The sequence below is a fragment of the Lissotriton helveticus genome, chromosome 7 (assembly GCF_964261635.1).
Source record: "Lissotriton helveticus chromosome 7, aLisHel1.1, whole genome shotgun sequence".
Lineage (NCBI taxonomy): Eukaryota > Metazoa > Chordata > Amphibia > Caudata > Salamandridae > Lissotriton > Lissotriton helveticus.
In genome coordinates, this window is record NC_136068.1 from 32,372,966 (window position 1) to 32,388,172 (window position 15,207).

Here is a 15,207-nt window from a genome sequence, read left to right on the forward strand (position 1 = left end):
AAACGGACACCACACAGGAGGTCAAATTCTTAAGCTTTTATAGATAATAAAGGTTGCTGGTTCTTGGCAGTATATACAGGCAGATCGAGGGATCCGTAAAGTCTCGTAAAGGGGGGTAAGGTAGCGGGACAGTCTCCACCGGGGTGGAAGAAGGGATACCCTACGCACAGCTCTCAATCCTCGAGCTGGGGGGTTCCGAGAGGTCGGGCCGCGGCAGCGCCAGCAGGCTCTCAAGATGGTCTCAGCGAGTTAGGCCGCGGCAGCGCCAGCAGGCTCTCAAGATGGGTTCAGCGAGGTAGGCCGCGGCAGCGCCAGCAGGCTCTCAAGATGGTTTCAGCGAGGTAGGCCGCGGCAGCGCCAGCAGGCTCTCCAGATGGTCTCAGCGAGGTAGGCCGCGGCAGCGCCAGCAGGCTCTCAAGATGGTCTCAGCGAGGTAGGCCGGGGCAGCGCCAGCAGGCTCTCAAGATGGTCTCAGCGAGGTAGGCCGCGGCAGCGCCAGCAGGCTCTCAAGATGGCTTCGGGTTACAGGAAGGATGAGTTCGTCTGGTGTCGGCCGTGACAGCGTCAGCAGGGCTTCCAGTCCAGGATACAACTGGGGTCCTGCTCCGGGGCTGGCCCAGATATAGGGCTGGAGTCCTTTGATGTCCGGACCCTCGCGCCTGGGGGCCGGAGGGGCCGGGATGATGGTGTCCAGACACCCAGCAGGGGGGTGGAGCCAGCGCCCAGGGAGGCCGGAGGGCGATCGATACCAGGCGTCCGGGGACGGCTGGGGACCATCGAAACTCCCCTTTCCTCCGGGATCCGTCGAGTGGCCACTCGACCACCTGGGTGGATCCGGGCGCCTCGATGTCGGGGCTTCGCTGGAGCCGGGGCTAGGCAGAGGCCACGTGCCCCTGACGTGGAGGTTCCAAGATGGCGTCGGGGAAGGCCTCGTGTTCGGGCCTGATGGGCCTGGGATGGAGCTAGGCCGGCGGTGTTGATCCGGGATGGTAACCGGACCGGCAATGGTGGTCGTGCAGGGTCGGGCTGGAGGGGCTGCCCGAGGCTGAGTGGAGGGCTGATGTCGTCTGGGGCCCGCCGCGCGGGAGAGGTAGGACCACGCCATGCGGCCGGGTCCAACAATCCCAGGCCAGTAAAACCTTTCCGTTATTTGTTTCTCAGTCTTCTCAGACCCAAAATGCCCTCCCAGCAGGTGGCTGTGAGCTAAAAACAACACTTTATCTCTGAAAGGAATGGGTATTAACAACTGAGGTGTCTAAGTGGGGTTCCCTTTCCGGTATAATAACCCATTCTTGGTAAAAAAAAATAAGGACCTACATGTAGGGAATCTTCCTGATCTAGAGCCACCCTCCAAGACTCTTGTAGGACAGGGTCTTCCTGTTGAGCAGCCCTAAAGTTCCTGCCGGTCTCCCATGGATTGTCTTCCGGTACAATTGGCATCACTGTGGGAATCCTTCCTTTTTCTGCTCTTCTCTGTTTCTTGCTTTTCCTGGGTTTAGATGTTATCCATTCTGGGTTTTCCTCTCCTGAATATGGTGCTGAGGTCCACCAATCATCTTCTTTTGTGGGTTATTGGTTTATCATTTGTGGTAGTTTTGGGTACTCACTTCCAAGAATGACTTGTTCTGGCAGATTGGGTATGAGACCCACTTTTAGAGAGGTGCCGGGATCGTAAGGATCTTGTATTTGAACGTTGGCAGTGGGATATTCTTTGGTATCCCCATGGACACATCGAATGGCTACAACTCCATCAACAGGACCGATCCATGGTTGCAAGTCCTGGGGTATAATAACGCTTTGTCTACAACCTGTATCAGCCAGGGCCGTAGTAGGTTGTCCATTAACCATTACCTTACAGTGATAAGGGGGAAGAGTCTGTTCATTTGCGGAGCAGTAGTAATTCCTCGCCAATCCGATTTCCATAGGCTCTTCCTTCTGGGGGCAGAAGCGTGCAATATGTCCTATTCCACCACAGTGGAAACACTGTGGCCCTGGAGATGGTGTTCTTATCAGGGGTATCCCAGGGGGTCCTGGTACAATAGTGATGGGCTCTGGTTTCTTAGCAAGGAGAGGGCTTTGGGGTCTATAGACTCCTGAACCAGCAGCCTTCCAGGTGCCATTTTCTTTCGTTTTTTGTGTTTCATGAGCTCGATTATAGGCACTTGCAATTTCTATAGCCGTCTCCAGTGTGAGATTGGCTTGTTGTCTTACCCATCGTTGTATGGGTGGGTGAAGGGAAGCTAAATATTGTTCCAGGTATATTTTAGACAGGATTCCGTCTTTGTCAGAGGTAGCCGGCTTCAACCATCTATCGGTCATATCTTTCACCCTAAAGAACAGGGCACGAGGGGTTTCCTGAGGACCCTCCTTTATTTGGCGGAGTTGTATCCGGTAGGATTCATCATCGATTCCCAGTCTCTCCATTATACAACGTTTGATCTCCACGTAAGGAACTACACCTTGAACGGTAGCAGCCTGGTAGGTGGCTTGTAAGTTCCACGATAGGAGGGGCCCCAAGTACTGTCCCCATTTGTCAGCAGGCCATGAGGCGGCATTAGCTATCCATTCAAAGTTGTTAAAGAAGAAATCCGGGTCTTATCCACTGGCATATTTCTGTAAAACCATGGAGGGAAGTGGGGTGGGTCCTCGTTGTTGACCCAGGGCTTCTATGAGTTTATCCATCGCAGTACCATGTGCTTGTCCTTGGCCTTCCAATACTTTCTGTATTTTGCTTCTATCTTCTTCTACTAGGCTAAGGAATCTTTCCATGACCTTGCCTAAGTGTTCCTGATTTTCTGCCATTTTTGCCAAGGCAGCCTCCATCCTTCCGTGAGATCCCACTTCTGACACCACTTGTGGGAGGGCAGGTCGGATATATAAACGCGGAGGCTGGATGTATTTTCTGATAGTGGCTGATTTGTTATCAGGAAGTACAGTGGGGCAAGGTGATGTGGTAAAACAAGTGTCCTCTTCTTCTGACTCCTCGGGTGTTGTCACAGGGGTCTTGATGTCTTCCAGTATGGGGCCAGTGGCCGTGGCTTGAGACTCCTCCCTCTCCATGATGGTGTCCGATTCCGGAGGTTCATTAAGGAGAAAAGAAAGAATGAGTGCCGTCAGTGGTATTGTAGTATGAGGTTATTGGCTACCGTCACCAACACCCGGTGGTTTTAAAGCACTATTTCTGAATGAGGAGGGGAAAACAGAGGTGATTAGGAATAGGGGTTTTCTCCTTTACTGAAGGGTAGTGCGGGGTATTTAAGGTTTAAGTGCAGAAGGGTTCACGGTTCCGAAGGACTCAAGGGTAATGCGGTGGTTTGGGGGTTAAGTGCAGAAAGGTCCAATGTACCAAAGGTGTCAATCAAAAAACAACACCCTCCCTTTTATTCTACAACCCCTCCCTACCTCCACCCTCGTTTTCGCCCCCCCTCCCCACCTCAACTGCCCGTGAAGAGGTGTGACTCAATGACCCTGCCGTAACTCTCTGGAGTTACGGCCGCTCCTCAGCCTCCTCCGGTGGACGCCACCAATCTTCAGTCCTGTGGTCGTCTTCTCCGTCTTCGCTTGCGGCGTCCTCCTCGCGTTCCCGTTCCTCCAACTCGCCAGGCACTTCCACGTTTGGCTCCTCCTCTCGGGTTCCGCTTCCGCAGGAAAACGCCCCTTCCTCTTGCCGAATCCTGTCTTTCAAGGAAGAGGCGTTATTGGTTCCGGGGTTAGCTCCGTCCTCACTGGCTTCCTCATGGCTCTGGGGAGAAAGACGAGAGGTGGGTAGACTTTCTTCCTGGATCCCGAGTGATCGGCAACTTCCCCATTTATGCAGAGTCCCGGGGGGAATTCTGGATCTTGTAGGGTTCTTGAGGTATCGGAACCCTTACTCTCACAATGACCCCATAATCCGGGCCATAGAATAGGGTAAGCACATGACCCCCGCCATCCTTGCCAAAGAATGGGTATGCACATGACCCCGCCATCCTAGCCAAAGAATGGGGTGTGCACATAACCCCGCCATCCTGGCCAAAGAATGTGGTATGCACATGACCCCCGCCATCCTTGCCAAAGAATGGGTATGCACATGACCTACCCATCCTAGCCCAAGAATGGGGTATGCACATGACCTACCCATCCTGGCCAAAGAATGGGGTATGCACATAACCCCGCCATCCTGGCCAAAGAATGTGGTATGCACATGACCCCCGCCATCCTGGCCAAAGAATGGGGTATGCACAGGACCCCGCCATCCTGGCCAAAGAATGGGGTATGCACATGACCCCCGCCATCCTAGCCAAAGAATGGGGTATGCACATGTCCCCGCCATCCTGGCCAAAGAATGGGGTATGCACATGACCCCACCATCCTACCAAAGAATGGGGTATGCACATGACCCCCGCCATCCTGGCCAAAGAATGGGGTATGCACATAACCCCGCCATCCTGGCCAAAGAATGGGGTATGCACATGACCCCCGCCATCCTGGCCAAAGAATGGGGTATGCACATGACCCCCGCCATCCTGGCCAAAGAATGGGGTATGCACATAACCCCGCCATCCTGGCCAAAGAATGGGGTATGCACATAACCCCGCCATCCTGGCCAAAGAATGGGGTATGCACATAACCCTGCCATCCTGGCCAAAGAATGGGGTATGCACATGACCCCCGCCATCCTGGCCAAAGAATGGGGTATGCACATGACCCCCGCCATCCTTGCCAAAGAATGGGTATGCACATGACCTACCCATCCTGGCCAAAGAATGGGGTATGCACATGACCCCCCCACCCGGGCCATAGAATAGGGTCTGCACATGACCCCACCATCCTGGCCCCTAACAAGGGGGTCTGCTCGTGCTCCAGCCTAAGAAGGGGGTCTGCACGTGACCTCAGCCTAAGAAGGGGGTCTTCTCTTGACCTCAGCCTAAGAAGGGGGTCTGCACGTGACCTCAGCCTAAGAAGGGGGTCTGCACGTGACCTCAGCCTAAGAAGGGGGTCTTCTCTTGACCTCAGCCTAAGAAGGGGGTCTGCACGTGACCTCAGCCTAAGAAGGGGGTCTGCACGTGACCCCAGCCTAAGAAGGGGGTCTTCTCTTGACCGCAGCCTAAGAAGGGGGTCTGCATGTGACCCCAGCCTAAGAAGGGGGTCTTCTCTTGACCCCAGCCTAAGAAGGGGGTCTGCACGTGACCCCATCCTAAGAAGGGGGTCTGCACGTGACCCCATCCTAAGAAGGGGGTCTGCACGTGACCCCAGCCTAAGAAGGGGGTCTTCTCTTGACCCCAGCATAAGAAGGGGGTCTGCACGTGACCTCAGCCTAAGAAGGGGGTCTGCACGTGACCTCAGCCTAAGAAGGGGGTTGGCACGTGACTCCAGCCCTAGAAGGGGGTCTGCACATGTCCTCAGCCAAAGAAGGGGGTCTGCACGTGACCTCAGCCTAAGAAGGGGGTCTGCACGTGACTTCAGCCCTAGAAGGGGGTCTGCACATGACCTCAGCCTAAGAAGGGGGTCTGCACGTGACCTCAGCTTAATAATTGGGTCTGCACGTGACCCCAGCCTAAGAAGGGGGTCTGTACGTGACCCCAGCCTAAGAAGGGGGTCTGCACGTGACCCCAGCCTAAGAAGGGGGTCTGTACGTGACCCCAGCCTAAGAAGGGGGTCTGCACGTGACCCCAGCCTAAGAAGGGGGTCTTCTCTTGACCCCAGCCTAAGAAGGGGGTCTGCACGTGACCCCATCCTAAGAAGGGGGTCTGCACGTGACCCCATCCTAAGAAGGGGGTCTGCACGTGACCCCAGCCAAAGAAGGGGGTCTTCTCTTGACCCCAGCATAAGAAGGGGGTCTGCACGTGACCGCAGCCTAAGAAGGGGGTCTGACGTGACCTCAGCCTAAGAAGGGGGTCTGCACGTGACCCCAGCACAGGAAGGGGGTCTGCACGTGACCTCAGTCTAAGAAGGGGGTCTTCTCTTGACCCCAGCATAAGAAGGGGGTCTGCACATGACCTCAGCCTAAGAAGGGGGTCTGCACGTCCCCCAGCCTAAGAAGGGGGTCTGCACGTGACCCCATCCTAAGAAGCGCGTCTGCACGTGCTCCAGCCTAAGAAGGGGGTCTGCACGTGACCTCTGCTTAATAATTGGGTCTGCACATGACCCCAGCCTAAGAAGGGGGTCTGCACGTGACCTCTGCTTAATAATTGGGTCTGCACAGGACCCCAGCCTAAGAAGGGGGTCTGCACGTGACCCCAGCCTAAGAAGGGGGTCTGCACGTAACCCCAGCACAGGAAGGGGGTCTGCACGTGACCTCAGCCTAAGAAGGGGGTCTTCTCTTGACCCCAGCATAAGAAGGGGGTCTGCACATGACCTCAGCCTAAGAAGGGGGTCTGCACGTGCCCCAGCCTAAGAAGGGGGTCTGCACGTGACCCCAGCCTAAGAAGCGCGTCTGCACGTGCTCCAGCCTAAGAAGGGGGTCTGCACATGACCCCAGCCTAAGAAGGGGGTCTGCACGTGACCCCAGCCTAAGAAGGGGGTCTGCACGTGACCCCAGCCTAAGAAGGGGGTCTGCACGTGACCCCAGCCTAAGAAGGGGGTCTGCACGTGACCCCAGCCTAAGAAGGGGGTCTGCACGTGACCCCAGCCTAAGAAGGGGGTCTGCACGTGACCCCAGCCTAAGAAGGGGGTCCACACGTGCCAAGCCTAAGAAGAGGGTCTGCATCTAACCCCCCCCCCCCCACCACCACACACACTCTTCATGTCAACCAAAGACGGGTCTTACACCCACCACCTTAACCAGAGCAGGGCGGGCGCACGTAATTCCCACCGTCCTTGTCAGTGAAGAGGGCCCGCAAGTGACTGACCCATCCCCCCTGTCAATGAAGGGGGCCTGCACGTGACTGACCCCTCCCTCCTGTCAGTGAAGGGGGCTCGCACGTCACTGACCCCTTCATCCTGTCAGTGAAGGGGGCCTGCAGGTGACTGACCCCTCCCATCCTGTCCAGGGGGCCTGCACGTGACTGACCCCTCCCTCCTGTCAGTGAAGGGGGCTCGCACGTCACTGACCCCTCCCTCCTGTCAATGAAGGGGGCCTGCACGTGACTTACCCCTCCCATCCTGTCAGTGAAGGAGGCGTGCACGTGACTGACCCCTCCCATCCTGTCAGTGAAGGGGGCCTGCAGGTGACTGACCCCTCCCATCCTGTCCAGGGGGCCTGCACGTGACTGACCCCTCCCTCCTGTCAGTGAAGGGGGCTCGCACGTCACTGACCCCTCCCTCCTGTCAATGAAGGGGGCCTGCACGTGACTTACCCCTCCCATCCTGTCAGTGAAGGAGGCGTGCACGTGACTGACCCCTCCCATCCTGTCAGTGAAGGGGGCCTGCACGTCACTGACCCCTCCCTCCTGTCAATGAAGGGGGCCTGCACGTGACTTACCCCTCCCATCCTGTCAGTGAAGGGGGCTGCACGTGACTGACCCCTCCAATCCTGTCAGTGAAGGGGGCCTGCACGTGACTGACCCCTCCCATCCTGTCCAGGGGGCCTGCACGTGACTGACCCCTCCCATCCTGTCAGTGAAGAGGGCCTGCACGTGACTTACCCCTCCCATCCTGTCAGTGAAGGAGGCGTGCACGTGACTGACCCCTCCCATCCTGTTAGTGAAGGGGGGCTGCACGTGACTGTCCCCTCCCATCCTGTCAGTGAAAGGGGGGCTGCACGTGACTGACCCCTCCCATCCTGTCAGTGAAGGGGGCCTGCACGTGACTGACCCCCTCCCATCCTGTCCAGGGGGCCTGCACGTGACTGACCCCTCCCATCCTGTCAGTGAAGAGGGCCTGCACGTGACCGACCCCTCCCATCCTGTCAGTGAAGGAGGCCTGCACGTGACTGACCCCTCCCATCCTGTCAGTGAATGGGGCCCGCACGTGACTGACCCCTCCGTCCTGTCAGTGAAGGGGGCCTGCACATGATTGACCCCTCCCATCCTGTCAGTGAAGGAGGCCTGCACGTCACTGACCCCTTCATCCTGTCCAGGGGGCCTGCACGTCACTGACCCCTTCATCCTGTCAGTGAAGGGGGGCTGCACATGACTGACCCCTCCCATCCTGTCAGTGAAGGGGGCCTGCACGTGACTGACCCCTCCTATCCTGTCCAGGGGGCCTGCACGTGACTGACCCCTCCCATCCTGACAGTGAAGGGGGCCTGCACGTGACTGACCCCTCCCATCCTGTCAGTGAAGGAGGCCTGCACATGACAGACCCCTCCCATCCTGTCCAGGGGGCCTGCACGTGACTGACCCCTCCCATCGTGTCAGTGAAGGGGGCCTGCACGTTACCGACCCCTCCCATCCTGTCAGTGAATGGGGCCCGCACGTGACTGACCCCTCCGTCCTGTCAGTGAAGGGGGCCTGCACATGACTGACCCCTCCCATCCTGTCAGTGAAGGAGGCCTGCACGTCACTGACCCCTTCATCCTGTCCAGGGGGCCTGCACGTCACTGACCCCTTCATCCTGTCAGTGAAGGGGGGCTGCACATGACTGACCCCTCCCATCCTGTCAGTGAAGGGGGCCTGCACGTGACTGACCCCTCCTATCCTGTCCAGGGGGCCTGCACGTGACTGACCCCTCCCATCCTGACAGTGAAGGGGGCCTGCACGTGACTGACCCCTCCCATCCTGTCAGTGAAGGAGGCCTGCACATGACAGACCCCTCCCATCCTGTCCAGGGGGCCTGCACGTGACTGACCCCTCCCATCGTGTCAGTGAAGGGGGCCCGCACCTCACTGACCCCTCCCTCCTGTCAGTGAAGGGGGCCTGCACGTGACTGACCCCTCCCATCCTGTCCAGGGGGCCTGCACGTGACTGACCCCTTCCATCCTGTCAGTGAAGGGGGCCTGCAAGGGGCCTGCACATGACTGACCCCTCCCATCCTGTCAGTGAAGGGGGCCCGCACCTCACTGACCCCTCCCTCCTGTCAGTGAAGGGGGCCTGCACGTGACTGACCCCTCCCATCCTGTCCAGGGGGCCTGCACGTGACTGACCCCTTCCATCCTGTCAGTGAAAGGGGCCTGCAAGGGGCCTGCACGTGACTGACCCCACCCATCCTGTCAGTGAAGGGGGCTCGCACGTGACTGACCCCTCCCATCCTGTCAGTGAAGGGGGCCTGCACGTGACTGACCCCTCCCATCCTGTCAGTGAAGGGGGCCTGCACGTGACTGACCCCTCCCATCCTGTCAGTGAAGGGGGCCTACACGTGACTGACCCCTCCCCCCTGTCAGTGAACGGGGCCCGCACGTGACTGACCCCTCCCATCCTGTCAGTGAAGGGGGCTGGCACGTGACTGACCCCTCCCATCCTGTCCAGGGGGCCTGCGCGTGACTGACCCCTCCCATCCTGTCCAGGGGGCCTGCACGTGACTGACCCCTCCCATCCTGTCATTGAATGGGGCCTGCACGTGACTTACCCCTCCCATCCTGTCAGTGAAGGGGGCCTGCACGTTACCGACCCCTCCCCGCTGTCAGTGAAAGGGGCCTGCACGTTACAGACCCCTCCCCCCTGTCAGTGAAGGGGGCCTGCACGTGACTGACCCCTCCCATCCTGTCAGTGAAGGGGGCCTGCACGTGACTGGCCCCTCCCATCCTGTCCAGGGGGCCTGCACGTGACTGACCCCTCCCATCCTGTCAGTGAAGGGGGCCTGCACGTTACCGACCCCTCCCCGCTGTCAGTGAAAGGGGCCTGCATGTTACAGACCCCTCCCCCCTGTCAGTGAAGGGGGCCTGCACGTGACTGACCCCTCCCATCCGGTCAGTGAAGGGGGCCTGCACGTGACTGGCCCCTCCCATCCTGTCCAGGGGGCCTGCTCGTGACTGACCCCTCCCTCCTGTCAGTGAAGGGGGCTCGCACGTCACTGACCCCTCCCTCCTGTCAATGAAGGGGGCCTGCACGTGACTGGCCCCTCCCATCCTGTCCAGGGGGCCTGCACGTGACTGACCCCTTCCATCCTGTACAGGGGGCCTGCACGTGACTTACCCCTCCCATCCTGTCATTGAATGGGGCCTGCACGTGACTTACCCCTCCCATCCTGTCAGTGAAGGGGGCCTGCACGTTACCCACCCCTCCCCGCTGTCAGTGAAAGGGGCCTGCACGTTACAGACCCCTCCCCCCTGTCAGTGAAGGGGGCCTGCACGTGACTGACCCCTCCCATCCTGTCCAGGGGGCCTGCACGTGACTGACCCCTCCCATCCTGTCAGTGAAGGGGGCCTGCACGTTACCGACCCCTCCCCGCTGTCAGTGAAAGGGGCCTGCACGTGACTGACCCCTCCCCCCTGTCAGTGAAGGGGGCCTGCACGTGACTGACCCCTCCCATCCTGTCAGTGAAGGGGGCCTGCACGTGACTGACCCCTCCCCCCTGTCAGTGAAGGGGGCCTGCACGTGACTGACCCCTCCCATCCTGTCAGTGAAGGAGGCGTGCACGTGACTGACCCCTCCCTCCTGTCAGTGAAGGGGGCTCGCACGTCACTGACCCCTCCCTCCTGTCAATGAAGGGGGCCTGCACGTGACTGGCCCCTCCCATCCTGTCCAGGGGGCCTGCACGTGACTGACCCCTCCCTCCTGTCAGTGAAGGTGGTCTCGGGGCTTCAAGTGGGCTGAAAAACTGGGGGGTCTCTCAAAGGGGCGTGGTCGATGTAATTAAGGACGTGGCTTAAAAACACGTAAAAATCTGTGCTCAGCATAGTGTGCCGCCCGACTTGAATTTAGCTGGTTCTGTCATTGCGTCCAGATATATGATACAGCAAGTAACATCATACGTACAACAAGTAGTGACTATTAGCTTTGTCAATGGTTGTTAGTTGCATAAAATAAATAAGAAGCAACTGTGGCTTGTATATAATATTGAAAAAGCTTCCAATTAAATCCCTGGTGACACTATGGCGGCGATGCTGCTGCTCCAGAGTTTCACAAAGAGAAGGGAAATCCAGAGAGAAAATGACTCTGTTTAAAGGATTTCCATTCTCCTACAACCTCACCTGGCGTGACGTCATGCCGTAACTTTTGCACAATTGAGAGGTGAGCAGTGTGAGCAGCGCACACTAGTGAGAAGTGAGCAGTGTGAGCAGCGCACATGGATGTGAGAAGTGAGCAGTGTGAGCAGCGTACACTAGTGAGAAGGGAGCAGTGTGAGCAGCGCACACTAGTGAGAAGTGAGCAGTGTGAGCAGCGCACATGGATGTGAGAAGTGAGCAGTGTGAGCAGCGTACACTAGTGAGAAGGGAGCAGTGTGAGCAGCGCACACTAGTGAGAAGTGAGCAGTGTGAGCAGCGCACATGGATGTGAGAAGTGAGCAGTGTGAGCAGCGTACACTAGTGAGAAGTGAGCAGTGTGAGCAGCGTACACTAGTGAGAAGGGAGCAGTGTGAGCAGCACACATGGATGTGAGAAGTGAGCAGTGTGAGCAGTGTACACTAGTGAGAAGTGAGCAGTGTGAGCAGTGTACACTAGTGAGAAGTGAGCAGTGTGAGCAGTGTACACTAGTGAGAAGTGAGCAGTGTGAGCAGCGCACATGGATGTGAGAAGTGAGCAGTGTGAGCAGTGTACACTAGTGAGAAGTGAGCAGTGTGAGCAGTGTACACTAGTGAGAAGTGAGCAGTGTGAGCAGTGTACACTAGTGAGAAGTGAGCAGTGTACATGGATGTGAGAAGTGAGCAGTGTGAGCAGTGTACACTAGTGAGAAGTGAGCAGTGTGAGCAGTGTACACTAGTGAGAAGTGAGCAGTGTGAGCAGTGTACACTAGTGAGAAGTGAGCAGTGTGGGCAGCGCACATGGATGTGAGAAGTGAGCAGTGTGAGCAGTGTACACTAGTGAGAAGTGAGCAGTGTGAGCAGTGTACACTAGTGAGAAGTGAGCAGTGTGAGCAGTGTACACTAGTGAGAAGTGAGCAGTGTGAGCAGCGCACATGGATGTGAGAAGTGAGCAGTGTGAGCAGTGTACACTAGTGAGAAGTGAGCAGTGTGAGCAGTGTACACTAGTGAGAAGTGAGCAGTGTGAGCAGCGCACATGGATGTGAGAAGTGAGCAGTGTGAGCAGCGCACACTAGTGAGAGGTGACCAGTGTGAGCAGCGCACACTAGTGAGAAGTGAGCAGTGTGAGCAGCGCACATGGATGTGAGAAGTGAGCAGTGTGAGCAGTGTACACTAGTGAGAGGTGAGCAGTGTGAGCAGCGCACACTAGTGAGAAGTGAGCAGTGTGCGCTGCGCACATCCATGTGCCTGCTGTCTCTGCAGTCCACCTGTGCCAGGGCACAAGACAGAGCCCGACAGAGACCCGTTTCGAGGCCCCCTTTAAACAACAGCCCATGGTCAGCACCGGCGAGACCCGGCCCACTTAAAGCCCTGGGTCGTCTGCATTTGCCCCCTGCATCTCCACCTAGGCAGGAGGCCTGCTTGTGCTCTGAGGTGTGACTCATGCTCCGAGGCATCCGCGGTGGTCCCTGGAGGCTGGCACGGCCGGGCAGGCATGTTGTGCTCACCCTGTCTTGTTTACCACCACAGTCCTTCACTCGGGCCCGGCTCTGGGGCAAGGGTGGCCCTGCCAGGGGGGTTTGAACTGACACTGCTGGTGCCAGCCGGCATCTGTTGCATGTCATGTTCACATCTGGAGCACGTGGGGTTCCAAGAATAAAGGGCCGTTCCCACCAGATCTCCGTCCCCAAGTCAGATGGTGGACCCCGCTGTGCCAATGCCCTGAGCGTGTGGCACTGCTTGTGGCTGAGGGGTGTGGAGGTGGCAGGTGTGGGCCTGTTTGTGTCTCCATTAGTGAGGCTGGTGACTCTGAAGGGTTCAATGGCTGCTCAGGAGCTGTCAGTGCGGAGCCGTGTTTGGGAGCTTGAGTTCACTCATAGCTCCTCGAAGCCCCTTTTCATCCTTGAGTCACTGACTCGCCTCACTCTCCTGGCTCTGAAGGCTTTTTTCCAGGTGGAGGTGAATCCAGGAAGAGCTCCCCCCCCCCCCCCCCCCCCCGGTCCCTCCCACATAAGTAAGCCTGCACCATTGCTAATCCTCATTTTGTTCCCCATTAACATCTGGGAGACTGCATGTATGTATGTGTGTGTGTTTATGGCTGTATGTTCACCTTTAAGTGTCTTTCTTTCACAAGGTACCAGAGCAACAGTTGAGTTCTGCATACTGACCTTTATTAGGAAAATACTTTTTCCTCATGTTCCTGGACATCCGACTAGCATGTTTACTATGTTCCTGGACATCCGGCTAGTATATTTATTATGTCTTTCTTTTTCAGGTTCTTTACTAAACGCCAATTGGGCGCAACGAACACACTTTTTCTTAAAACATTGATAGGTACATTACACATTGTATTTTTATTAAAATGTTTTTTTGAACACTTTCACATTTCATGTGAGTAAGGTGAGGATAATAGTGCATATCCTCGTCCTGAAGAAGGAGCCTCGTGCTCCGAAACATGTTGACACTGTTAATGGTTGATATACCCTAGCACGTATTTTTTCAACCAGATTCTGCACTTTTTATTGATACCAGCCGAGGACAGAATAAATATTTGTTTCCTTAGTGCCAGGTATTTTTTACTCACTTTTTTCACCTCACCTCACTCACATCCTTCACCATACACCCTCACATAGCTCACTACCAAGTGCTCCTACGTAGCCGTTTGTCGCAGCACGCCGCATCCCGTAGAGGGATGCGAAGGCCCCGATGATGAAGCATGACACCAAGGGGCCTGTTGGTGTGTGAGGGGCATTTAAACAACACTGTGTGCTCCCCATCCTATTAGGGACCACTGCCACCCTCCTAGTGGATTCTGTTTTGTTTATTCATGATGCCTAGGGAGACTGGATCCACTTCTCTCTCTCTCCCCCCTTTTGTTATGTTTCCCTCCCACGGGGCACCAGGACCGCCCCTAGCTCCTCCTTGGCTGCTAGAAGTCTGGCCCTAGCTCCAGGAGGCGCTGCACACCTCTGCTCCCCCCCAGGTGGAGGTGAATCCAGGAAAAGCTCCTCCCCCTGGCTCTGCCTCTAGCGCCTCTGAAGAGGGTGGGCGCCTCTCTCTGCTCCAGGAGGAGCTGTGTGCAGCTGATCCGCCCCCTGGAGGTCGGGCTCACCCCTGGCACCTCCCTCCTGCCCCTCCCTCGGGGTCAGGGTCTGCCTCTAGCTCCTCCCTGGCTGCTAGAAGTCTGGCCCTAGCTCCAGGAGGCGCTGCTCAACTCTGCTCCTCCCCCAGGTGGAGGTGAATCCAGGAAGAGCTCCTCCCCCTGGCTCTGCCTCTGAGTATCTGCTCCAGAAGGAGCTGTCTGCCCCTGCCCCGTCCCCAGGGGGTCGACCTCCCCCCTGGCTCCTCCCACGGGGGGTCAGGGTCCGCCTCTAGCTCCTAGAAGGCCGCCTTGGGCTCCAGGAGGCGCTGCTCACCTCTGCTCCTCCCCCAGGTGGAGGTGAACACAGAAAGAGCTCCTCCCCCCTGGCTCTGCCCCTAGCTCCTCCATAGCTGCTAGAAGTCTGGCCCTAGCTCCAGGAGGCGCTGCACACATCTGCTCCTCCCCAGGTGGAGGTGAATCCAGGTGAGCTCCTCCACCCTGGCTCTGCCTCTAGCGCCTCTGAAGAGGCCGAGCGCCTCTGGTGAGGGTGGACGCCTCTCTCTGCTCCAGGAGGAGCTGTGTGCCCCTGCTCACCCCCCGGGGGTCGGGCTCCCCCTGGCTCCCCCCCCCCCCCCAGGCTCAGCTCTGCCCCAGGCTCTGTGCTCATCAGCCCTGGGACGGCCTCCGGGATGGGTGGGGTGGACCCTCCCCTCCAGGCCTCGGATCACGCCCCCTGTTGGCACGGGAGGGGCTGGCACCACTCCCTCCAGCTGTGTTTATAACCCTGCAGCCGGCCGGGCTCAGGGACAGAGAAGCGACGCATCCGAGGAGAGGCAGTGACCCTCGGCACACGGCGGGCACCGGTCAGTACTGTGGGCACGGGGTGGGCACCCTGTGTGTGGCACCCGGGACCCTCTGTATGGGAGCTGCTGGCAGTGTACGTGTCTGCACGTGCGTGCGTGCACTGGGCATCCTTTGAATGTGGGCAGCGGAGGCTGGGCGCGGTGTGTGTGGGCAGCGGAGGCTGGACGCGGTGTGTGTGGGCACTGTGATTGACGTGTATGTGATCATTGTTAATACGGAGTACTTATGTATGAGGACTCTGTTAGCAGATCCTGTGTGCAACTGTGCATGCTGGCATCGAG

The 15,207-nt window shown here is 57.6% G+C and overlaps 1 protein-coding gene across 5 annotated transcripts in view; it reads left to right on the forward strand.

The window, feature by feature from the left end:
- LIPE (lipase E, hormone sensitive type) overlaps positions 1 to 15,207 on the forward strand; it is a 288,252-nt gene that overhangs the window by 106,067 nt on the left and 166,978 nt on the right. For 2 of the 5 annotated variants that reach the window (XM_078651312.1, XM_078651313.1), the window contains exon 1: positions 14,805 to 14,925. The exons of the other annotated variants lie outside the window; for them this stretch is intronic. The gene's annotated coding sequence lies outside the window, so the exon portion shown is untranslated. Of the gene's footprint in view, positions 1 to 14,804; positions 14,926 to 15,207 lie in introns of those variants that run through there. 5 annotated transcript variants of the gene reach the window in all.